Raw genomic sequence first — 25562 nt, forward strand, 5'->3', positions numbered from 1 at the left:
AAACATGGAACCCATAAGCCCCATCTAATAAAAACCAACAGATCAGCTGAAATCAGATAAGGTCAGGGTGTGATTAAATCTTCCGAAGCCCTAAAAAATGAAAAGATTTTGCTACCATTCTCTTCTCCCACTACAAAATTCAAAATAAAATGTGATTTTTGGAAATGACATAAAATCTACAGGAATTACAAAGGCAACACGCGGAGTGGTTAGGGTCAGGGGCTCTGGCGCCAGGCTGCCTGGGTTAAAGTCTGACCTCGGGCATATTATTTGAATTCTCTGTACCTCAGTTTCCTCTTTTTGAAGTAGAAGTGACAACCACTTCTTAAAGCGGTCCTGAGGATTAAGGGGATAATATACTTAGACCAAAGCCTGTCAAAGAGTGATTCCCCTTTAAAGGCCGCTATTATTATGCTTTTTGAAATTAAAATATCTGCCTTCCTGGCTTTTTTGGATTACAAAATTGCAGACGGGCTTCAGCGAACCTTCAGAAGTGTTACCCTTGGCGATGTCCCTGCTTGTGGCTGCCCTTAGCAGGTGCTCAGGGACGCCCAAGGAGGACTCCCCCCAGCCCCGGGGCAGCACCACGATGCTTGGGACCAGCAGCTGGCCTGGTGCCAGAACCGGGGCTACAAGGGGCTGGGGCGTATGGAGCATCAGCAGGTCCCCTGGGGCCCAGGGTCAGTGTCCAGTCGCTGATCAGAGGCAAGGAGCAGTGGGAGCGAAGCTGTTCCTGGACGAGCTTCAAGGCCAGGCAGTTTCCCTTGCTGGGGTGCAGTGGGGGTCCGTTTCCCAGGACAGAGCTCAGGAGCACTGACAAAAGGGGTAGGACTCCGAGTGCCCCAGAGGTGCTCAGCTTCAATCCCTCCTGGTGGGGAGCAGGGCTGGCAGAGGCCAGGGGGGCGGGGCAAGCCACAGCCATAAAAGAGAGAAAGAGCCTCTGTTCTCCACCTTCCTCCTGGGTCCTCTTCAGAGCAGCCGATAAAACACAGGGGACTTAGCTCTGTCTTGAAGTGCAGAGAAAATCAGGTTTTTATAGTCACTCTTGGATTGGTATAGTAATTAAGCACTCAAAGGGAGAGATATCTGCTGAGAACAGCTTCTGGGTTGTCTGCCCAGCCAGCTCTGTCTCTAGAAACTGCTCTTTGCCGCCTGTCATCAGGCTGCAGCTGGGGGCTTCCGGCAGCCATGTGGGTCTCCCTCCTCCAGCCACAAGCTGGTGTTGGGGAGCTGGGGGGCCCTGCCAGGGCCATTGAGAGTCATTCTCCAAAAACCAGAATTTGGAGCCAAGGGACATTCAGCTCCTTCCAAGGCATTTGGCATCACTCCATGTAACCCCCAGAACTGCGGGAGCTGAGATCTCTGCCATGGGGACCCCGAGAGACAGCGGAAGCTGGTCTGCAGAGGAAGAAAAAAGCAAGACAGAGATGGGATGATTTGCAGCAAGGAACAGAGACTAAGAGAGATGCTGGTGGAGGGCTTTCTGGCAGTTCTGGTCCTTTCCTGAGGACCAGCTACCTCTTTCCAGGAGACACTCAACATCCTTAGAGCAAAGCTCCCTTTATGACTGAGCTACTCTGAGCTGGTTTCTATTGCTTCAACCAAGAGAGGATTATGTTTTCTGTCTCCGACACCATGAATCTTAAATCCCATCATTAATTCATTAACAATGTGTGCATCAGGTATACATGCGTCCCCTTTTCAGAACAAAATGTGAAGAAGGGGAGGGGAGAGCAATCCTTATGCAATCCAAATTAATTCCTCTGCCCCGTGTGGCTGGGGCTTGCCTTGGCTCTACATTCAAAGCCACAGTGTGGCGGCCAAAGGCAATTAAAAAGGAATTCTAATCTTTACTTGAATCTCTCAAAGCATTGTAAACATGACCCAGTTCAAACCCTGCAGACTCTTAAAAACCCCTTTCCTCTTTTCTCGCCTTTCTCCAGAGCCTCACATCCTCCAAATCTTAAAATTCTTACCCTTGTACTCCCTCTCTGTCAGTTCTCCTGCTCGCCCCATCCTCCCCTTCCTCAGTAACTCATTCTGGAAGTGTTTGAGGCTCCCCTTTGTCCCTTACCTCCATTTGCCATGACAAAAGGGAGCCTTGAAACAGCTGGAACTCTTGGGTCTCCTGCTGCTCCTCTGTCTGGTCTCTCTACTCGCCCCCTACCAGGGGTGCTCACCAAATCCAGAAAATGATGCTGGCAAGGACTGAGGCTCTCAGGGGACAGAATAGGGGGGAATGGGAGGCAGGAGCTTGAGGGGGGTACACATTGGGCAGGCCAAGGATACTAGCAGTCTTGGCCTTGCCCCTTCGAGAACCCTGGAGACACAACTCAGTGTCCCAGGGGCAGCCAACAAAGCTTGATTTCACTTCAACCTGTGGCTTTCACATCCAGAGGCCCCTACTCCCTCCACCCCATGTCCCCAAGACCCTGCCCTGTCCTGACCTCCAGTGTCCCAGGGGCCCCTCCCCTGCTCCCATTCACACCAAGTCCAGTCCTTCCATCCCTCTGGTCCTCCTTCATCCCTGCTGCCGGCTGGCCACTGGTCCAGAAGTTTCCTCCAGGCCATCTCTCTATCCACTCTCATAGTCCGTCCAGGCTGTCATCACACCCCCTCACATCCATCACACCCCTGGGCCACAGCCTCGCACCTGCTACTTCCTGCCAGCGCAGTCGAACTCCAGTGCTCACAGTGGAGCTGGGTCTTCCTTCTCCCAACATCATCACGTCCACTTTTGTCTTCCAGGGGCTCCCCACTGCCTGGGATAACTTGCCATTTCCTCTCCTTGGCATTCAAGGCCATCTCTCAGTCCAACCACCCCCCCACACACACACATACACACACACTCCCTGTCACAAGGTCTTTAGCTCAGCTCTGTCAGCTCAGGGGTAGGCCTTTGTTCAGCTGGCTCCCCCACCCCCGATCCTAACACCACTGGCACCTGTATAAATCCAGCCCCCACCTGCAGGGTCCCCAAACCCATGTTGCTTTCTTTGAGCACATAAATGTGATCGAGGGACTTCCAGGGTTTCATGGCACGTCACTCTGACCATAAGCTCTCCAGGTCTAGTGCTTTAAGGGCTACAAAATCAGACTTCAAGGGCTACAAAATCGTCACCGTCCTCACCATCATCATCATCATCACCATCATCACCATCATCACAGAACGGTAAGTCTAGTACACTCTGACTTTTTTCAAGAACAGACAAATGATAACTCATGTTTTAGGTGTGTATGTGTATAAAGGTGAGTAGATGTGTGTGTGTGTACACACACATGTGCAGAAAAAGGGAAGGGCACACTTTTGACATTGGCTATCTCTGGAAGGTGGAATAAGAAACAGGGATGGAGAAACTTTCACTTTTTATTTTCTCTTTCCTTAGTGGTTACATTTATTACTGCAAGCACACATCCCCTGTAATTTTTTCCCAAAAAAAAAGAAAAAAAAGAATAGAGGGAGCCAGATTTTGGTCGTGACTCTGCACTACATCACTGCACTTAGCCAAGTGCATTCCCCTCTCCTGGTTTCAGTAACCCATTGTCTGGGCAGGTTTTGTCCTGAGCACACAAGTACAAAGTAGGACTCAGTTGGTCCCTGGAGTCAGACCTCAGGACCTGGGGCCATTCAGGGAGCACCTGGCTGCTCCACCTAAGACCAAGACAGGAGCCCCAACCACAGCCATACTTCCCTTCCCAGAGGGCTCCCACCCTAGCACCAGGATGGATGGAACAAATCTACCCATGTGGCTCAGGGAAAGGGGGGTCCTTTGTCTTAGGTCCCCAGGGCACATGGTTGGGCCTCATTAAGACCCTTAACACAGTCAAAGAGAACCTAAGCCTTTGGAGAGTGAGAGATTTCTATGGAAAGAGAAGGTAAAGGATTCTGGAAGGTTCCTCAGAGTCGACCTAGACCATCCAGCCTTGGAAATAAGGATGCCATGAGACAGGGAGAGAAGAGCCAGGCTAGAGTTGTACGTATTTACAGGGGAGGTGGGGGCTCAAGGGGACCCTACAGAGACCCGGGGGGAACCCTACGTACTTCCTAGTGCCAGGCTGTGCCTGAGGCCCTGGGACAGGGGCCCTGGCCGTCCTGGAGGGCACAGCCCTAAGCTGGACTGAATGAAGGCTAAGAGCACAAGGAAGGCAAAACCGAAGGTCGGGCCCAAGGGAAAAGTTCTTATCTGCAAAGTGCCATTAGCAAACCTGCCCCCCTTCACTTGGCGCATACACATGTGTGTTGTTGATGCTTCCTCGATGGGCTCTCATTGTCCATGTCAGCAGCTGTTTTCACACCCTCTGACATCCTCTGTCCTACAGCCTCACCCTGTCCTGCAAGCACACAGTAGGCACTCAGGGCAGATCTGGAGACGCAGCAGAGCGCAATGGTTTGGTGTCCAACCTTCAGAGTCAGATCGACTCACATGCAAATTTCACCCCTGCCTCTTGCCCCTGGATGTGTGATCTGGAGAAGCTTTTTTTTTTTTTTTTAAAGATTTTATTTATTTATTTGACAGAGATCACAAGTAGGCAGAGAGGCAGGCAGAGAGAGAGGGGGAAACAGGCTCCCCGCTGAGCAGAGAGCCCGATGCAGGGCCCGATCCCAGGACCCTGGGATCATGACCTGAGCCAAAGGCAGAGGCTTAACCCACTGAGCCACCCAGGTGCCCCTGGAGAAGCTATTTTTGTTGGGATGTTTTTACTGTGGTTTGGCAGCTCCTTCTAGCACCTTCCTCCATGTCTACACCCCACTCCAGAGTCACCCTACTCTCTCTCCTGAGAGACCTCCTCCCATGGCAGGAATGAGCCCTGTGAGGGCCTCTGATCTCCCCCACCCTGCACCTTCTCCCTCCCTATGACCCTACCAGCATCACCACATACAGAGGTGAGGAGGGGACAAAAAAAAAACCCAGCCCACACTCCATGTCATGCCCTGGCACAGTGCTGCAATCCTCTTTTTCTGCCCAGTTCTTTTCCTAATTTGCTGAAAGCTATCATAACGAGCTACAGAGGCCCCAGCCCAGGCCAGAGGACACCACTGGGTGTCCTTACCTGAGACACAAAGACAGACACAACACACACTCCCAGAAGAGTACTGGCCTCTTGAACTTCACTGGAAGTTCCTTATCTGGATACAGGGTCCCTGCCCAAGACAGAGAAATCCCATCTAGTGGCACACCCCCAGGGCCAGGCTGAGCTGCCCTGGTCCACAAGAGTACCCAGTGAGAGCTGTCAGAAGCACACAGAGGTGGGTCTCCAGGAACCCAAGCTCCCCAGCATCAAGCAACACTCCACACCAATTGCCTGGTTCGGGGCTGCCTCACTGTGGCCCCAGTGGTAGGAAATGTCCATTTCCTGGCTCCCAGTACCCAGCATCAGTCCAACTCAGCACATGTCCATTTAGCCAGAAGCGTGGGCCCTGGAGTCAACCTCTTTGGGTTCCAATACAGACTCTACCACTGTTTGCTGTGTGACCCGGGGCTTGTAACCTCACTTCTCTGAACTGGTTTCATCTCCTGTAAGACATAGCTAATAACTGTACTCATCTTTTAGGATTATTGCAGAGATTAAAAGAGATCATGTATATTGGGGTGCATGGGTGGCTCAGATGGTTGGGTGTCTGCCTTTGGTTCAGGTCATGACTCTAGGTCCCGGGTTCCAGCCCTATATCAGGCTCCGGGCTGCTCAGCAGGGAGCCTGCTTCTCCCTCTCCCTCTGCCTCTCTCCCTGCTTGTGTGCTCTCTCCGTCTCTCTCTCAAATGAATGAATTAAATCTTGAAAAATAAAATAAAATAAGTAAAAGAATCTATATCAAGTGCTAAACACAGAGCAGAGCACCCACTAAGAGTTCAATGTAATTAGCTATTGCTGGTATTCCAATAACTATTATTACATCAGCTCACGTTGACTTCTGAACTTCTGATTCCACAAAATCATAGGCTCCGGTATCTGGAGGGGCCTCCTGTCAAATAAGGAAGCTGCAGGCAACTGGGTGGCTCAGTTGGTTAAGCATTCAACTCTTGGTTTGGCTCAGGTCATGCATGATCTCAGGGTTTTGAGATGGAGCCCTATGTCAGGCTGCACGTTCAGCAGGGAGTCTGCTTGAGATTCTCTCCCTCTGCCCCTCCCACCTCTTTCTCTCTCCCTCTCCCTCTCTCTCTCTCTCTCTCTCTTGCTCTGTAAAATTAAAATAAAAATCAAATAAGGAAGCTGAGGCTCAGAGAGGTCAAGAGACTAAGGTCACACAGCTAGTAGGACACTGAGATGAGTCTCGAAAGCAAACTTCCTACATCAGCGCTATTTTCTCTGCAACATCCCCTGAATCCTCTCTCATTTGCCCTCTTGTTCTGGCTTCAGGTCATATATGGTTTTGTATTATCTTTTAACGTCCTCACGTGTGAGTGTACAGGAGAATGCTTTTGTGTTTGTGTCCGCATGTTAGCAGGTGCCCAAGGGTTTGAGAGTTGGTGGCTTTGTTGTGTGTTTCTGGGCACACTCGGGTTTGTATGTTTGCATCTGTGTGTGTGTGAATGTGTCCACATACATTTGTGCTGGGGTGTAGGTGAGTGTGAGCATGTGCCCAAACACATGCAGATGAGAGTGGATACAGGAAACCTTGCAAGCCTTCACCATGTGCATGTAAGTGTGTATGGCTGCTCAGGGGTGAGTTCTGCCCCCAATAGGAGGGAAAGATCACTGGAGTCAGGGCTGTGCCCTCCACTTCGTGGTGCCCTCCCTGTGCCTGGCACAGTGTTGGGCATGCAGCTGGCCTCAATAAACACAGGTGGAATGACAAGTGGCTCAGGGAAGATTTCCACCTCCTCGGCAATCTCTGCTCCTAGCTCAGCAATTAGAGGAGGGGCATTCCCTGAGGACCCCATCCAGCTGGGCCATCCCGTGCCTTCCCTGAATCAGGCATTAAGTACAAAACAGCTGGCTGAAGCCATCCCCGGGGGCCAAGATGAAGTGGGTGCCTGGGGACATACCCCCAGCCTGAGGGTGCTTGCTTAAGCGGCAGTAAAGGAAACAAAAGATGAAATACATCAGCCATTGGCAGCCGTAAAAAGAGCAAAATCGCTCAGTGGAAAGCCGCGTGCTATCCATCATCCGGCCCTTCTCCACTTCAGCTGCCGAAGCAAGAGGGTTTTTTAATGCCCTCCAATTCATTTGCATTCGTACTGCCACTCTTTTATGGTATCAGGGGTTGCCAAGAAGATCTGAGCGGTTTTTTAAAGACGTTGATAAACCATTTCCACCAGGGAATAAAAGTTTTGGGGGGAAAAGGGAAAAGAAACTTTTCCAAAATAATGCATTCCATCTGCAGAGTGATGGGTAAGTGATTCTGTAGATGTATTGGCCCCATAAAACGGAGCAAGGAGTTTGGCCCAAATGTGCTCTGTGCTGGTGAGATGAGCAGTTCATTCATTTTGTAGCTGAGTTGAGACCTGAAACTTTGCAGAGAGTCACTGAGAAGAGCTTCAAAGGCAGCCTGCACCTTGTGTGTGACCAGAGCTTTGTGACCCCTAAAACACATATAAAACTATCAAAGTCTCTGAGCCTTATAGCTTCCTCTAGGCATCCCCACTGGCTTTGGCAGTGTAGCAGCAAATGATTCAGCAGAGGGGGAGTCTCCTTCCCTTCCATGAGTCTGAGAGCCTAAGCAAGTAAATCAGATCTGTACCATACCAATATGACACCATCCCCTACCCTCTTGCAAAGCTTGACTAAGCACTACCACGTGACTCAGTTTTGCATTCAAACTCTGACTTCATGACCTCGAGCAAGCCCCTTTGCAGTCTGGGCTTCAATTTATGCAGCAGCCAAGGGTACATACTAGTCGAAATGTTCGGTCTGCTAAAGGAGTCAGGTTTAACCACCCCATGTCATAGGCAACTTAGGCTCAGAGAAGGGAAGTTGCTTGTCTATGCCCACACACTGGGTAAAGGTAAGGTCGGACTTAAACACAGGCTTCCCAGTCCTTGGGTAATGGCTTTTTCCTCCCTCCCTCCCACATTTTGGACATGTGTTATACATCAAGTAGTTGTCCACTACTTCCCTGCCTTCCTGGAAGCTGGGAGTAGAACAGAGGGAGAGATAGAATAATCCCAGAGAATCCTGGTCCTACTGAGAGGACTACAGAGTTTGCCAGAAGACCTCTCAATCAAAAGGGCAGGAATTGTCCCAACCCCACTCAATCCCAAGTGAGAACTTCCAGATTCCCTCTCAGTCTGAGCTTTATATTCATTATCAATGTTCATACATGAAGACACAGTAGATGACTACTGAATGTGTTGGTCTGACCAGCACCAGGAAGATCTCTCTGCCCCCAAAATAACTGTCCTAACCCTATCATCTTGTCAAACATTCCCACCATTAGTCACCCCCATGGGTCAAGGCACTAGAGATACAATTAAAACTCAAGTAACATCTCCCTGGAGGAACTCAAGTGACATCTCCCTGGAGGAACACAAGTGACAACTCTCTGCTTCTCCTTGGTCAGTTGCCCAAAAAGTTGAAGGAATGCTTAAGGAACAAGAGTCTCTGAAGGATGGAGAAGTTTAGAGTACCTATGATGAATAGCCGAGTATCTAGTACTGGTGGGATGGGCAAGGCTGAAATAGAGAGGAAAGTGCCAAGACAAGGGGGGATGGTCAGCATTCTGGCAGCAGGAACAACTAATAACAATGGGCATCATTGGGCCATCTGGTTGGCTCTGCCTTCAGCTCAGGTCATGATCCCAGGGTCCTGAGATCAAGCCCCACATCAGGCTCTCTGCTCCGTGGAGAGCCTGCTTCCTCATCTCTCTCTGCCTGCCTCTCTGCCTACTTGTGATCTCTCTCTGTCAAATAAATAAATAAAATGTTAAAAAAAAAAAAAACAATGGGCATCATTTATTGAGCTCTTACTATGTTCCATCGTTGATTTATTTTATTTCATTTGACCTTTACAACAATATGCTAGGAAATAATTTCCAATCATCCTCCTTTTACAGAAAATGAAACTGAGACCCACATAGGTTAAGTAACATGCCCAAAGTCACACACAGCTAGGAAGTTACAGTAGAGCCAGGATTCAAGTCCTACAATCCAATTCTAGAGCTATAATTTGCCAGCTCAGTGAACAACCATGTCATAGGATCATAGGTTGTAGCAGATACCAGCAGCCTGCCTGGAACTCCTTACAGGCAAATGTTTGCTAGAGACCCTTAGAGACCTGTCCTATAAACTCTTCTCCTTGAGCATTGCCAAAACCGAATTCAAGATCCTCCCCTCCTATGCACATATTCTCATATCCCTCCTGTATTCCAAGGTAACCTTGGAGTCAAGCTGGACTCCTCCCTTTTGTTCACCTCCACATCTCACTGCTCACTAGGCCCTGTCTTGTCCATCTTCTGTAGAGACCCTCCTTGCTGAGCCTATGAGCTCAGGCTCAGAACAGCTCATTGACTACCAACCCCATTTTCCTTCTTACATGCCCCAGCCACCTGCAACTTCCCATGAAGGCAGGCACAGGTCCTTGATGGTGTCTTCCACCACCCACCTCCTTGACCATGGATCACAGATCATACAAGTCTGCACAACATCTTGGGGAGGGACCTGGGCTCTTGCACTTATTAGCTTGTCCACTTGGGCAAACAGCTTCCTTTCAACCCTTCATATGGAACCTCCCATCTGTCAACTAAAGAGCTCAGAAGTGGGTGAGAGCTGACTATTGCCTTTGAGTGGCTCAGAATATAACAGCAAGACAGATACATGATAAGATCATTAAAATAGTCTGATAAGGCTCTGGAAAGAAAGCATCTAAAACAGAAAGAGCACAAAAAAGGGAGCAATTAGGTAATTAATAATGACAGCTACTGTTTATTGATTATCTCTCATACGCTAGGCATTTTACTTTTATGAGTTCACCTGGTCCCTGCATTGAAGCTTCCAATAAGGCATAATTATCCTACTGTTTAGATAAGAAAGAATAGGTTTGGAGAAATAAAATAATTCTCTCAAGGCTACAGCCAGAATGTCCTTGGGATTTCCAATGTTCCTCTTCTTCTTATACTCATAATACAGTCTCATCCATGACCTCCTTCCAGTGGTGTCTGGGCCAGCCTTAGTTTCCCCATTTACCCAGAGAACTGCATGAGGTGATAATTTCTCTGTGGCCTCCATTTTCTCATCTGTAAAATAGGGATAATAATAAACTCACCACAAAAGGTTGTGCTAAGAACCCAAAGCAGCTAATATATGAAAAGCATTTAGAGCAGTACCTAGCACAGAGTCAGGGCTACATGGTGATATATTCTTCTTACTAATGTTATGTTTATTGTTATTTCCAAGGTCACCATCTTGCCTTGAGCCTCTGGATCACCTTGGGCTCACCGAGGAGCCCATCATCCATGTTTATCAAATGATACAGATGAGAGGGGCACCACAGTGGTTCAGTCAGTTGAGCATCAGACTCTTGATTTTGGCTCAGGTTGTGATCTCAGCACCATGTTAGACTCCACGCTCAGCAGCAAAGTCTGCTTGGGATTCTCTCTTGCTCTCCCTCTGCCCCTCCCCTGAAGCTCTCTCTCTCTAAAACAAACAAATAAAAAAAATTTTTTTTTAAGATACAGTTGAGAGTCACCTGCACTGACTGAGCTCTAAGTGAAAGCTTCCATCCCCCTCCCACCCAACCAGCTCTTCCCCAAACCACAGTGAGCAAGCTTCTCTCACAACCCATTTCCACCATCACTGGGGGGGCTCGCAGCCCTCTCACTTCCCCAGCCTCATGAACCAAAAAAGAAAAGAAAAGAAAAAAAGTGGAGGGAGGAGCCAGAAGGGCCTGAGAGAGGCCAGTGGAGAAAGGGAAAAGGCTGTTTTTCCCTAGGGGTCTAAATTTAGTGGTAAAAAGTATCCTTGCAGTTCATGATCAAAAACCCTTCTGTCTCCAAGAGCACCAGTGTTGGCAGCTGTATCTATGACCAGCCAAGAGACTCATGTCAGAAACTGCCCATTCCTGGTGAATTTCAATGAGGTGCCCTTTCTGCAAGGAAGAGGAAAGCCATCATTTAAAAGACGAAGGCTGCTTTCACTTGGCAAGATAGGGTAATAGAGCAAATGCTGCCTTGGGGCACAGGAAGAGAAGGCTAGGGGTCTTTGCCACCACAAGTCACACGCAGCGCATGTCAACAAGGTCCCCGCTCTGTGCCTTGTCTTGGGTTGGATGCCAGCACACTGGCGTGCTTCTGATACCATCCCACATGTAAACAAGCAATTACTAGACAGAGTAATATGTACCAGAATAGAGATATGCACGGTGAGCTCAGGAGGGAGGGGGCAATGGAATCGTCAACCCAGCGTGGGACAGAGAGGGTTTCACCGAGCAGACACGCAGCATACCTGAATACATTTGAGAAGGGTATTGAAAGAAAAGTAGGAGTTCAGCCGGTAGAGGAAAGGGCTGGGTGGGTGTGGGGAAGTATTCCAAACAGGAAGGACAGCATGAGCTAGGTTGAGGATGTTTGTGAAAGCCCAGAGTATCAGGAAATGATGCCTTGTAAGAATTTGTCAGAGCACCAGAGAATGGTGAGGAGGGAAACTAGAAAAGAAGGCAGGGCCACGTTGTAAATGGCTGTACATGCAATGGTTAAAAATGCAGATTTCCAAAAGCATTGCGGGGGGTGCCTGCCTGGCTCAGTCAGTAGGGCATGCAACACTTGATCTCAGGGTTATGGAGTCAAGCTCCACACTGGGCATGGAGCCTACTTTAAAAAAAAAAAAAAGTGTATTTCCTCTTTTAAAGAACTGAAGGATTTTAAAAAGGGGATGATATGACGCATGTATGCTTGAAGAGGTATGGAGCATGGATTCAGGAGTTGTAAGAATGTAAACATTCTTGACAGTTCCAGAGAGAGAAAATGAAGTGTTCAACTTGGGTTTCTGGCTTGGGGCTGGGCTGGCCAGAGGGGAAAAAAGATGCCGAACAACTTAACAGCAAAGAAACAAATAATGTCATTAAAAATGGGCAGAAGGGGCTCCTGGATGGCTCAGTGGGTTAAAACCTCTGCCTTCAGCTCCGGTCCGGTCGTGATCCCAGGGTCCTGGGATTGAGCCCCGAGTCTGGCTCTCTGCTCAGCAGGGAGCTTGCTTCCTCCTCCCCCTCTCTCTGCCTGCCTCTCTGCCTGCTTGTGATCTCTGTCTGTCAAATAAATAAATAAAATCTTTTTAAAAATAAATAAATAAAATAAAAATGGGCAGAAGATCTGGGACACCTGGGTGGCTCAATCATTAAGTGTCTGCCTTCGGCTCAGGTCATGATCCCAAGGTCCAGCAGGGAGCCTGCTTCTCTCTCTCCTACTCCCTCTGTTGTGTTACCTCTCCAGCTGTGCTGTGTCTCTATCAAATAAATAAGTAAAATCCTTTTTAAAAAATAGGTAGAAGATCTAAATAGACACTTTCCCAAAGATCTACAGATGACCCACAGACACATGAAAAGATGCCCAACATCATGCATCATCAGGGAAATATAAGTCAAAACCAAAAGAGAGATTATCACCTCACCTTTGGCTCTTACTAAAGAGACAAAAAGTAACAAGTGTTGGTGAGGAAGTGGAGAAAAGGGAACCCTAGTGCACCGTTGGTGAGAATGCAAACTGGTCCAACCATTATGGAAAACAGTATGGAGGTTCCTCAAAAGCTTAAAAATGGAACTACCAGTAATTCCAGTAATTCCACTTTTGAGTATTTATACAAAGAAAATGAAAACACTTAACTCAGAAAGATACACGTCCTCCCATGTTCTTTGCAGCATTATTTGCAAAAGCACATCATTCTCTGCAACATTATTTACAACAGATAGGGAAGCAACTTAAGTGTCCACTGATGAATGAATGGACAAAGAAATTATGGTACATGTGCACGATGGAATATTACTCAGCCATAAAAAGCAATGAAATCTCACTTGCAACAACCTGGATGGACATTACGCTAAGTGAAATAAGTCAGAGAAAGACAAATATTATATTATCTTACCATATGTGGAATCTAAAAATCAAAAACAAAACAAAAACCAAGTGTATAGATACAGAAAACAGACTGGTGGTTGCCAGAGTAAGGGAGTAGAAGGGGTCAAAAAGTAAAAAAAAAGAAAGAAAGAAAGAAAGAAAGAAAGAAAGAAAGAAAGAAAGAAAATGCAGTTGATGTAAAACAGACATAGAAATTCTTGTATTTTTTTAATATAAACAAACAAAAGGCTAGTTTTTGACTGTGGGACATGAAGTTGATAGCCAACCATTAATAAAGCATAAATATTCACCCTTACTGACTTTTCTTAAGTGTGTTAAGACATTTTAGCTGGAGAATGTGTAAATTAATTCAGGGGAATACAGAAAGACTCTGGTCAGCCCCAGGGTAGGCTGGCCAACCAGATGATGATGTCTGGGGATTCTCCAAGACCAACGGAGGCCTGGAGCTCTAAGTCAGCTGGGATGTGGGGTCTGAGACCCTAGACTGGCAAGAAGGGAGTCTAGATCCCAAGTGCCCAGCCCATATTTCCCTCCACCCCCCGCATCCAGGATGGTAAATACATTACATCCTACATGCCAACACTGATGGATTGCTGGTGTCTACCAAAATTGTTATTTGAAAAGATTATAAGACCATATCTGGGCCCAATGGGAAAGAAAACTCTGATTGATTAGCAACGTCTGTCATGGATGCTGGTTCGAGAAAGTCGTACATGTATCTCACACTTGTTTTCCCTGCAATACACACTTAGATTTCCTGCCGAGAATTAACTAAGATGAGCCTCGGGTGCCTCACTTGAGAGCAGCGGTTGCACAGGGGAGGGCGTAGTTAGAGTTGGGAGCCAGGAAGCGGACCACCAGTGTTCTTTGGATCTCCAGCTAGTGGAACCTAGAGGAGTACCAGTTAACTCCATCTCTTGGGCTGCTCCCTAGCATCTGAATGACATCTTAGAAACCCCTCCTGGGAAACCCATGGACTCCCTCAGATGCCGACCAGCTGCTGGAATATGAATAATACCTAAGCATTCAGGGTCATGTCAAAAGACACTAGAAGCCATAAAGACTAAGAAAGGGCATCTTTCAGATTAAAAGTTCTTCACCTGGGGGGCGCCTGGGTGGCTCAGTGGGTTAAGGCCTCTGCCTTCGGCTGAGGTCTGATCTCAGGGTCCTGGGATCGGGCCCCGCGTCGGGCTCTCTGCTCAGTAGGGAGCCTGCTTCCTCCTCTTTCTCTGCCTGCTTCTCTGTGATCTCTGTCTGTCAAATAAATAAATAAAATCTTTTTTAAAAATTAAAAGAAAAAAGAAGTTCCTCACCTGGGACCCACAGATGAGCTACAGGAGGAGTATAAACACCTTGGGATTACACACAAATTATTCTAAATATGTGCATTTTGGGGGCTCCTGGGTGGCTCAGTCATTAAGCATCCGCCTTCGGCTCAGGTCATGATCCCAGGGTTCTGGGATCGAGCCCCACATCAGCTCCCTAATCAACGGGAAGCCTGCTTCTCCCTCTCCCACTCCCCCTGCCTGTGTTCCCTCTCTCACTGTCTCTCTCTCTCTCTCTCTCTCTCTCTGTCAAATAAATAAATAAAATTTTTAAATAAATAAATAAATACGTACATTTTTCTCAAAGGAGATGTTTAGTGTTTGTCAGTCTCTCAAAGACAGCCATGGCCAAAAAAGCCTTCACTCACTGCTCAAGATGAAAGAGAGTAATGAGATACAAGTGGATTCTGCTGGGGTGAGGAAGACGAAGCATCCACATCTTAGTACGAAGTGAACTTCTGGGGATATCTTCTGTCTACTCAGCCATTATAATCCACTTAGCTTTTAAAAAAAAAGTATCTTCCAGATCTGAGATGCAAATCTGGGGCTACTTTTGAGTATTGGGCAGCTCAGAAATCCAGGGAGGCATTTTTTTTTTCTCAAAAAATGTTCTTAATTTTTGTCAATCTCTCAAAAAGATCCATGCTCCCCAAAAGGTTTTGACCATTGCTGAAGATGAAGGGAAGTAATGCTGTCTGTAATCAAGTAAGCAGGGAAGGTTTGGGGGACCAGCAAAGGCACAAAAATAAAAAAACCCTCTTGCCTTCATTGTCCTGGTTGCACAGCCAGAATTGGCCATACACACACACAGTTTCCACCTCAGGAAACTGTAAGAGGTTAGGAAGATGCTTTGGACATTACAATGGGAATTTGATGGAAGCCGCCAGCAACTATTAGGCTTGGGAAACTGCATCACATGTGGGTTGAGGGTCTGGGTCAGAGCTGGGAAATGAGACACAGGGACCTGGGTTGGCAGCCCTGGCTCATAAGCTGTGACACATAGAGCCGTGTCCCTTTCGTCCAGAGCACTGATGGTCAGTTGTAAATATCCGCGAATTGGTGTGTTAATGTGTGATCCATCTATCTGCTCTCCAAGTCTGCCAGCTCTGGGACAGCAAGGACTGTGTCTGGTTTTGCTCCATCACCTGGCAGAATGGTGGGCACATAGCAGATGTATTCAATAAGTATTTGTTGAGTGAAATGGTGGGTGGGTGGATGGATGGATGTATGGATGGATAGAAGAATGAATGGATGGGCGGGGTAAGGTGATCCACCTGAGGGCAGAATCTGGAGGAAAAACTAAATTCAGTGCCTCATTGGTTTGGCATGCAGTATAGTAGCTCAAAAAAACAGACTCTGGAGGTAGAATGCCAAGTTTGGGTCTCAGCTCTGCTGTTCACATTGTGTATGACCTTGGACAAAATATTTACCCTCTCTATGCCTCAGCTTCCTCACCTATAAAATAAGGATGATAACAGTTCCCATCCCGTAGAGTTACTACCAAGACTGAGTTAGGACATCTAGTATTCAGAAGAGTACCTGACACATAATAAGCACGAGGAAGTAAAATTTTAAGAAGCTACCTTGATATGGAGAATTGAGGCAAAGGAATGCAAGGGATAAGAAATGATTGAAAGCACTTGTGGACTATACTCCAGCACTCAGGCTACTAAACTCAGGCTCGTGTTGCCTCCTCCCCAACTCCTGCAAAGTACTAAGACTGTGTGTACTAAGACTCCCACAGTGACCCCCAGGGACAGCCTCCAAGGCTCTAGAGAGAAGTTTACCCTGTGGCCTTTGGAAGTGGTTCTGTACAAGAACGAAATGGATCCAAATCATTTCTAAACAGCCTCTCTGGATTCTTCTGGTCTGGGACCTTCAAGTATGCCCAGTCCTCCTGAGTTTGATGGTGAGAGGGAAGTGGCTAGAGGAATGGGAAAGGAGATTTGTGGGCCTCAGGATGCCAGGCTTTATGTGGACCATCCCATGCTCTGCTTCTCCTTTTGGGAAAAGTCCCTCCTTGGGGGGACATGCACATGTCCCCCCAAAACTCTAAGCACCAGATGCCTCCCTCTGCATCATCATAAATAGCAATGAGAGTAACGAACGCTCAGAATACCGACGATCTTAACCACCTTCTCTGCTTGTCTGGTCAACAGTGGAACAAGCAATGCACCTGTGGAAGGAACAATGACTCTGATCCACGGGTCACATTCAGTGTAGGCACATCCGCAGCCCCCAGCCAAATGATGTTGAAATCCATTACAGGGGCGCCTGGGTGGCTCAGTGGGTTAAAGCCTCTGCCTTCAGCTCAGGTCATGATCTCAAGGTCCTGGGATCGAACCCCGCATCGGGCTTTCTGCTCAGCAGGGAGCCTGCTTCCCCCTCTCTCTCTGCCTGCCTCTCTGCCTACTTGTGTGATCTCTGTCTGTCAAATAAATAAATAAAATCTAAAAAAAAAAAAAAAAAGAAATCATTACAAATTAAAGACAGCAGGTGTCCTTGAAAATGTTTGTGCCGACTGCCATTTTGTTTTAAGGGGGCAGAGTGATGATCATCACAGTGGCAATCCTGATCCTTTTTGCTAGTCCCCAGACGTGCCAAAATAGATCCGTTTCTTCTAAATTTATCAAAGTGTTGACAGACCAAAAAAAAAAAAAAAAAAAAAAATGCCAAGTTGTCAAATTGAAACAGAGACCTCATTTCGGTTTTCAAAATAAATGCACCCAAAGAAGTTCTACTGTGGAAACCTTGCCAGACTGCGAACCAAAAGACAGAGACTCCAGTTCTTGGTGTGGTCCTCACTGGCCGGGTGGGTTTGGGAAGCCACTTCACCCCCCTGGGTGTGAAAGTTCATCCACAACAAGAGGAATTTGGACTAGAGGATATTATGCTGAGAAAAATGATAACGTTTCACACTCCTCACTTTGCCTCCATGCAAATTCTCTGAGTCACCCTCTCCTGCCCTTCTTCCCTCCAAATGCTGATTGGTTCTTCTTCCTCCGGCATTTGTCATAAATAAGTGAACAGGGCAGGGCGGGGCAGGGGGAGGGACTGCCTGCGGCCCTGGAGAGCTCATTAGTGGGAACAGCTTCTCCACCGTGACTTCTGATCTTCAGCCCTGATTCACTCAAGCGGTCACAGGCAAAAGGAGAGGAAAATGAGGAGGTGAGGAGAAGAGCTGGTATAGGGCAGCGGGGACTGGAGGGGACGGGCTGCGTGACTGGCTGAGAGGCAGAGTCCCTCCAACTCAGAGCCCACTGAGTCCCTGACCAGGCCTGAGCACTGGACTAAAAATGTGGGGACCCCAGAAGATTACAAGGATCACCCACCAATAAAGTGGGCCCTTGAAGAACCTGAAGCCCTTCAGAAAACCTTCCAGGAAGGTCAAATTCATGGGCGTCCCTCTGAAAATGAGCTTGAGAGCTGTTGGAGGCCTTCTCAGGGACCAAGCTCAGAAAGGGGTTTGCAAAGGCCCTTTAACAGCCAGAGAGCCAGGGGAGCAGGGTGGGGAGCAGGAGTGTTAAGGGAGCCTGGGGAGAAAAGTCTGCAGTGGGCCCAACACCAGAATGCCTAGAGAGTTGTTTATGGTGCTGGTGGCCTTGAGGCCCTCAGCTCAGCCTGCATCCTGTCTGACCTCAGCCAACTCCAGAGCCAGGTGCCTGCGCAGCTCTGCTTCCTGCCTGACCATGACCCCCTCCAGCCCACCCCAGTTCATGACCAGGCTGCCCTGGGCTGCCACGTGGGTCGGCTACCTGCCCGGAACTATGCAGCTACTTCCGTTACCTGCTGCCTGTGTTTGTGGTCTGTTCGCCCCAGCCTCTCGCAACCCGGCAGCCCCATTCCCACTCAGTTCCTGAGAACAGAGCTGATAAATACATCACAGGGAGAGGCACTGGGACTTGGGCCCCGTACCCAGAAAACCAGGCTGCAAGATCTGAGGCAGGAGAAGACCCACCCCTCCCCACACTCCACTCCTACCAGAGTACCCTAGACGGATGGCTGAGTAAGGCTTCCCTGACAAAGGAAACTTACTGCTGAGCGGGAGCCCAGCCCAAGTGCAAGTTCGCCAGCTGTCTCCCTGCAGCTCCGCCCTCCCCCACTTTGCCCCACAAATGCACTGTCTTTGGGGAGTTCAGAAGAGCTGTCCCCAGCAGCTCACAGGTGGCCAACTTCAGCACCGTGGCCACAGTGAGGACAGATGTGTACCCCTTCCCTTTCCTGATGTCCCCGTGCATGACCCTGACCAAGTTGCCAAATTTCTCCACACCTCGGTGTTTCTGTCAGGGTGCCACAGGGCCATCATGAGATCATGGGCATGAATGTGGGGTAAACTACACAACATGGCCCAAAGGGGAGTCAAGGTTACTCTCCGAACCCTCTCTGGGCCTCCACATTACTCTGAGCCTGGTCAAGGAGGATTCTGGAAGCTAGATGGTAAAGGAGAGCATGGGAGTATTTCCATGTGTCGGGAGCTTTCACACATGCTGCCTGAATTAATCCTGTGAGGCAGACAGTACTGTCGCCATTCTCCAGATGAGCTTAAATTCACTGCCCAAGGTCATGTGGCTCAAGGGCTTTGAGGATTTGAGCCCAGTTTGGTGTGGCTCCAAAGCTTGTGAAATTTAAAGATGTTATTTGAGAAAGAGAGAGAGAGCACTCAAGCAGGGGAAGGGATGAAGGGAGAAGCCAACTCCCCACCGAGCAGAGAGCCAGATTCAAGGTTCGATCCCAGGCCCCTGGGTTCATGACCTGAGCGGAAGGCAGACGCTTAACAGACTTAGCCCCCCAGGTGCCCCCAAAGCCTGTGCATTTTAACCCCACTGGTAACTACATCCCTCTTACCTAGTTACTACCACCCCTTCCAACAGGACCAGGTCTTGTTTCCAGAAACCCAGAGAAGCAATCCTACCTCAAAGGAAGTCCTCTCATGCCCCCTGCTCCTCTGGTCCACCAGATCTCTCGTCAGAGCTTCTGTTCCGAGCTAGGCCTCACTCCCAGTTTGCCAAACGGTCTAGAGCTTGGCTTTGGACTAGGGCACCCTGGACAACCCCACCTCTTCACTCAACCCCCTCCCTCTACCCAGGACCCCAGCCATTTCCTCTTCACCAGCAGGGGCACTGGAGATACAGAATGCACCCTCAGGCCAAAAGTCTCAAGCATTACAGTGCACGAGAATTACTGGGGAAAATGCAAGGAAAATGCACAGTCATCACCCACCAAGACCCCAGAGCAACAGATCTAGAAGGGGCCTGGATATCTGAATGTGTAACAAGGTGATTCCCGTGTCCCCACTGCCCCGGACCCACAGTCCTGTGATTTTTTTCCTTGGGACTGGAAGGTGGAACTGATTGGAAATCTCAAATATTACATTTCTAAAGGGCTTTGAAGTTATGTAACATTCCTTTTCTTCCCCCAACTTTACAGATGAGAAAATTAAGGCCTAAACAGAAAAGGTGATTCCTTTCAGATCAGACCACTGGTTATTCGAGCCAGGACTGGGGCCTGCGGCTGCTGCACAGGGCCCACAAGGTGCAGAGAGCCAGGGAAGGGATGGTGGGAGGTGAGACCATGCAGCCCCACAGCCCTTGGGTCACTTAGTTGAGGGACCGCAGGACCATTCAGCAGGGACTGGGAGCCTTTCACACTGATTTATGAGGGGGACTCCACTGGAGGACTCCTGGGTGGGGATGCCATTTGTTACTTCCCCATGGACAGCTTCAAAACGATGATCACAGCACATGACCCCCGCCTAAGCATCCATGTGCACAGGAGCCTGTGCACACACACAGCCTTGCCTTAATGACTCCCAGGCCATCTGGTGCAACCACCCCCGGGGGACTCCCAGGCCTGGGCGTCAGGTGTGGGGGCCGTCACAAGACATGGCCCAGAGCTGGATTCTTTCGGCCAGCAGGAGATACATTTGCATAGAGCACTGAGTTAGAGCTGGGAGAACCCAGGGGCACCCACACTGAGATCCGGGGACGGGCAGGCTCCCGGGAGCTGCTCAGCTCATTGGGTCAGAGGTCTGCAGCGGCACTAGTCAACAGAACTTCTCATATGATGGAAATGACACAGAAATGACAGAGGACATCTGCTCGGTCCAATACTCCAGCTATATGTGGCTAGTAGACACTCGAACACGGCTAAGGAGACTAAGAAACTCATTTTCTTCTAATAAATACTAAAATGAATGAAGATATTACGCCATTTAAATCTCACAAGAGGGGACGCCTGGGTGGCTCCGCTGTAAGCATCTGACTTCTGCTCAGGTCTTGATCTCAGGGTCCTGGGATGGAGCCCTGACCATGCAGGGCTCCACGGAGAGTCTGCTTATGCCCCCCCCCGGCCCCGCCCCCTGCTCAAGCTCTCTTTCTCCCTCACTCTCAAATGAACAAATAAAATCCTTTTAAAAAATAAATCTCAAAAGAGACTTCTGGGTGGGATGCCTGGGTGGCTCAGTGGGTTAAGCCTCTGCCTTCAGCTCAGGTCATGATCTCAGGGTCCTGGGATCGAGCCCCGCATCGGGCTCTCTGCTTGGCGGGGAGCCTGCTTTCCCCTCTCTCTCTCTCTCAGCCTGCCTCTCTGCCTACTTGTGATCTCTCTCTCTCTGTCAAATAAATAAAATCTTAAAAAAAAAAAAAAAAAGAGACTTCTGGTAGGGACTATTATTTTGTCCATTTATAGAATGAAGAAGCTGAGGCATGGAGGTCAAGTCACTTGTCCAAGGTCACACAGCTAGAAGGTGGTGGTGGGGAGAACGGAAGCCGGGCAGTATGGATCCAGAGTTCCTTCCAAAGCCCTCCAGTAAGCCCTGCCCTGCGGACATGCTGCATTTCTGCCTCACTGCCTGTGACACACCATACACACACACACACACACACACACACATACCCAGGGTCTGAGAATCAGAGCTCAGCTCTGGAGGGGGATGCTCACTTGCTGGAAGAGAGCCCCTCCCACCCCTCGGCAGGGCCCCCGTCCAATAAGCAAAACACCAGACCAGCAGCAGCAGTGGGAGCCTTGACTCAGTGAGAGAGACATGCGTCCCTGAATGATGCAGCGACCGTCTCACAATGGAAGGCCAGTCCCTGCCCTAGAGCACCTCCCCATCAGACGGAAGAGGCAGGGACAATGCAGAGGTTCCCACTGGGGTCACCAACAAGGGCAGGTGTCTGTTGAACCATCAGCAACCCCGTCAACCACGCTGCCTCCATGTCAGCTGACCCCAAGGAAGCATTTGATAAGCCTTTCCCGAGCCTCTCCAAAAGTGAAGGTCTGGAGGAAGTACGGCATCGCAGTGATCACTTCCCCCGCACGCCGGGATAAGGGAGCCCTGTTACAGCTAATTAGGAAAATGTATTAAGAACACGACTTACAAAAGGCCCCATGGTTCCCCACATCTCATTTGCATTGAGCTGTTGTTACCTTATTGATTATATTAAATTAGGAGATAGTCACACCGTCTGCAATGCAACAATTATCATCATCAAACCAATTAGGATCAAATGGGATGTGGTCCCCGTCGCTCCAGCTCGGCACTCGGCTATTTCCAACACTGTCAGCCGGCCTTGTGAAATAACTGTGTTTCTACTGAAACAGTGGCAATCAGCAGAAATCTTCCCAAGAGACCCTCCTCTTTCTCCACAGCTCTGTGTCGGGATATCTTGTTACGCAAACACAAGCAAAATGATACAACTGGTATCTTTGGTAGCAGAAGTCTCAAGGGGGACGAGGGGAAAGCTTGACGGACAAACTGCACCAGGCCGCAGATAGCCTTAATCAGCTCATCACAGAACTGTGTGAACAGACACCTTCATGCAATGGCCAGCCCCCCATAAGCCTTGTGTGCTCCCCCACAACCAGAACATACACACACACAACACGTGCAGACCCCCTCACTCACACGCAGCCCCACAAACTTCATCAACGCCACCCCTTGAGCAAAGGCACACAACAAACTCACACGCACTCACACTCACACACCGACACCCGCTGCCATCCCTGCCACACATGCCTACAACCAGCACACTCGGGCACAGTGCACACATGATAATTATACACTCAACACGCACAAGCAAGCCCACACAGGACACACACACACTCACGATGATTTATCACAGTCACACACAAGCACAACACACACACGAGCACGCATCCCTTTTGAAGAGATCCTCGATGGAATCCAGGGGTCTGGCCCAAGGATTCCTAAGATCCCCCCCTGCTCGTGGCTGCTCCTTCTCAGCCCTTGCTGACACGCCACACCCCAGGTTTGGTGTATCACTCTCCACAGTGTGGTGTGAAGCCCTGTCCAAGGTCATTACCCGCTTTGTGGTCATCCCTCTCGGTGACCAGAGCGGGGTGGCGGGGGAGGCGGGGGGCACATGAGGGGAGTCGGGCAGAACACCAGCTGCTCCGAGGTTTTCTGGGAAGAGGCAGCCTTCGGAGAGAAGCGGCACCATAAAGACCTTGATCGCACCAGTGCCTGTTCATCTGTTCCCACGGTTTTAACCCGGCCACCATTTACGGAATGCACACGGGATGCCTGTAGCGGGGTTATTCCCTCATTTATGCAATCAATATTTCCTGAGTGTCTCCTCTGAGCCAGTGCTATTCCAGGCGCTGGAGATTCGACAATGAACAAAAACAGTCACTGTTCTTGTGACACTTAGAGTCTAGAGGAAGAGACAGATAATAACGTAATAAACCACTATATATATAAAATGTCAAGAGCGGTGAATAAAAATAAAGCCGACAGAGTGTGGGGGTGCTGATAAGGGGATAAGGGGACCAGAGAGGGCCTCCCTGGTGATGTGACATTTGAGCAGAGATTGGCTGGAAGGAGAGGCGAGCCGGCTGCTGCAAATGTCTGGGAAGAGAGCATGAGAGCCGAGGGACCAGCCAGGGCAAAGGTCGTGTGTGGCCGTCCCTGGAACAGCAGGGCGGCCAGCACAGCTGGAGAAATGAAGCAAGGTGGGATGCCTGGGTGGCTCAGTCAGTTAAGTGTCTGCCCTCAGCTCAGGTCATGATCCCAGAGTCCTGGGATCGAGTCCCACCTCAAGCTCCTTGCTCAGAGGGGAGCCTGTTTCTCCCTCTGTCTGCCGTTCCCCCTGCTCATGTGTGTACTCTCTTTAACAAATAAATAATTAAATCTTTAAAAAAAAAAAAAAAGAAGGAAAGAAAGAAAAAAGAAGAGAAGCGAGGGACCTGTGGACAGGTGTGGCCTATTTCAGGTGTGTTCTCTCACTTAATCCGCACAGCTCTCCAGGACTGCAGTACTAACATCTCCAGTTTTAGATGACAAGGCTGAGGCTCAGAGAGATGAAGCCATGGTGCCAAGTCACATAGCTCTGAAGATACAGAGCAGAGACACACACCAGGGCTGCCCTTTAACCCCAGGCCCTCTCCTGCCCTCACAGCTCCCATCTCAGTGCCAGGCGGAATCTAGGTCTGTTAACACAGGAATCGAGTGGCGGCTCACTTACCATGGTCACCAAAATCACAACTGACCTATTAACTCATCGCCAGAGCTTTCATTACACACACAATTACAATGCACACAATCACGGTCATTAGCGCAGCTTATAATGGCCAACACCATTAATAACTCAGCGCTCTTTCCATCACCACTAACGGGCCCCTCTCAGGGTCCCCAGCGCACACACCCGGAGCCAGTGAGGGACTCCGGTGGGAGTTGGGGAGCTTCAAAGCCTCTGCGGTCTGTCCCCAGCCCCCTGTAGCCGCTGAAGCTGCACCCACCCCACAGCCCTCCTCTCCTGGGTAACAGCCCTCTGCTGCCTGCGGTTGCTCCCACTCACTGAGGGAGAGAGGGCAAGCAGAGCCCTGAAACCAGAGTTAAAGGAGAGGAGAAGGACTCAACAAAGAGCCCCCCTGCCCATGTACCCTGCCACCCTCATCCTCACCCCTCCTTCATCCTTTGTACCTAATATCCATTTGCAACACATGATCCTGAATCCATGTTCCAATATATGGCAAGAACTGGATGGTCCAGGGGCACCTGTGAGGGCTCAGTTGGTTGGGCTTCCGACTTGATTTGGGCTCAGGTCATGATCTCAGGGTCATGAGATCAAGCCCTGGGTCAGCCTCCATGCTCAGCAGGGAGTCTGCTTCTCCCTCTCCCTCTGCCCCTCCCCGCACTCACCTGCTCCGGGTGCTGCCAGTCCACTGTTCAGAGCACCTCTCTTCAGAGAGACCTGGGGTGCCCAGCAGGACGGGCGCAGCCACAGAGTCACACAAGACTGGCACTTGGCCCACACTCAGGCATTTTCCCATGGGCACCTCTGCCTAAAATGCTATCCCCTCCCAACTTAACTGCCTGGCAAACCTCATTCCCCCATTAAGACTCACCTCAAATGTCACCACCTCTGTGAAGCCACCCGTGACTCACAGGTAGCAACCGTTGAGCATCATAGCTGTGTCTGAAGACTTCATCTTCTCCCCCTCCTGCCTTCCATCTCACTTCCTGGAGGTCACAACAGACAGGCCATATTCTCTCATATAATTTTCCAGGCCTATACCAACACACACAAAAACACATGTGAGCTTCCTTGCCCTTTTTCTTCCTTTCTACTTATGTGTTGAATGAAAAAATGGGATTTGCATTACTTCAAACTCGTTTTGTTCACGTCACATATCTGGGACAAGCTGCCAGGTCAGTGCATGTGGACAGAAGTCCCTCCTCCCCGCTGGTGTGACCACAGCGGAGCTCAGCCAGGTTATTTGGCCACGTCCCTCTCGATGGGTGTCCAGTTGTTTCTTTTCATCACTACGAACAGTGCTGTAACGAATGTCTTTATACATTTATCTCTATGTTCTGATGCTGTTACTCCCCTAAGATGGATTCCCAAGGGAGGATTTGTGAATCAGAGGGGCACTGTATTTTAAATTGTAATTGCTACAGCTGATTTTGTTCCTTAACTTTCATAACAATTCTCGCTCCCGGTGATGTACGCAAGAGCCCTCTTCCCACACCATGGCCAGAACTGGACATTCACTGTCTTTGTTACTCTTGCCAATAGATGGCTGATAGAACCTACCTCATAAAATTGTTGTGAGGTTTAAATATAAAACATAGTGTCCATTACCTAAGTTCTTAATTAATCTAGCCATTTATATAACTCTGATGTTGCCTTATTATCATATATCTAAGGAAAGCCTACAGTACATGATATGACTTGTACGTTTAGGAGAGAGAGAGTGTGTGTGTGTGTGTG

The 25562-nt window shown here is 49.2% G+C and overlaps 1 long non-coding RNA gene across 1 annotated transcript in view; it reads right to left on the reverse strand.

The window, feature by feature from the left end:
• Positions 1-10121: 10121 nt before the first annotated feature.
• LOC111143456 overlaps positions 10122-25562 on the reverse strand; it is a 54829-nt gene continuing 39388 nt past the window's right edge. The window contains exons 2-3 of the long non-coding RNA XR_002640330.1: positions 24697-24860; positions 10122-10171 (exon numbers count right to left, since the gene is read on the reverse strand). This is a non-coding gene — a long non-coding RNA (uncharacterized LOC111143456). The remainder of the gene's footprint in view (positions 10172-24696; positions 24861-25562) is intronic.

This window comes from Enhydra lutris, unplaced genomic scaffold, assembly GCF_002288905.1.
Source record: "Enhydra lutris kenyoni isolate GAN:26980312 unplaced genomic scaffold, ASM228890v2 scaffoldscaffold9, whole genome shotgun sequence".
NCBI classification, from domain to species: domain Eukaryota; kingdom Metazoa; phylum Chordata; class Mammalia; order Carnivora; family Mustelidae; genus Enhydra; species Enhydra lutris.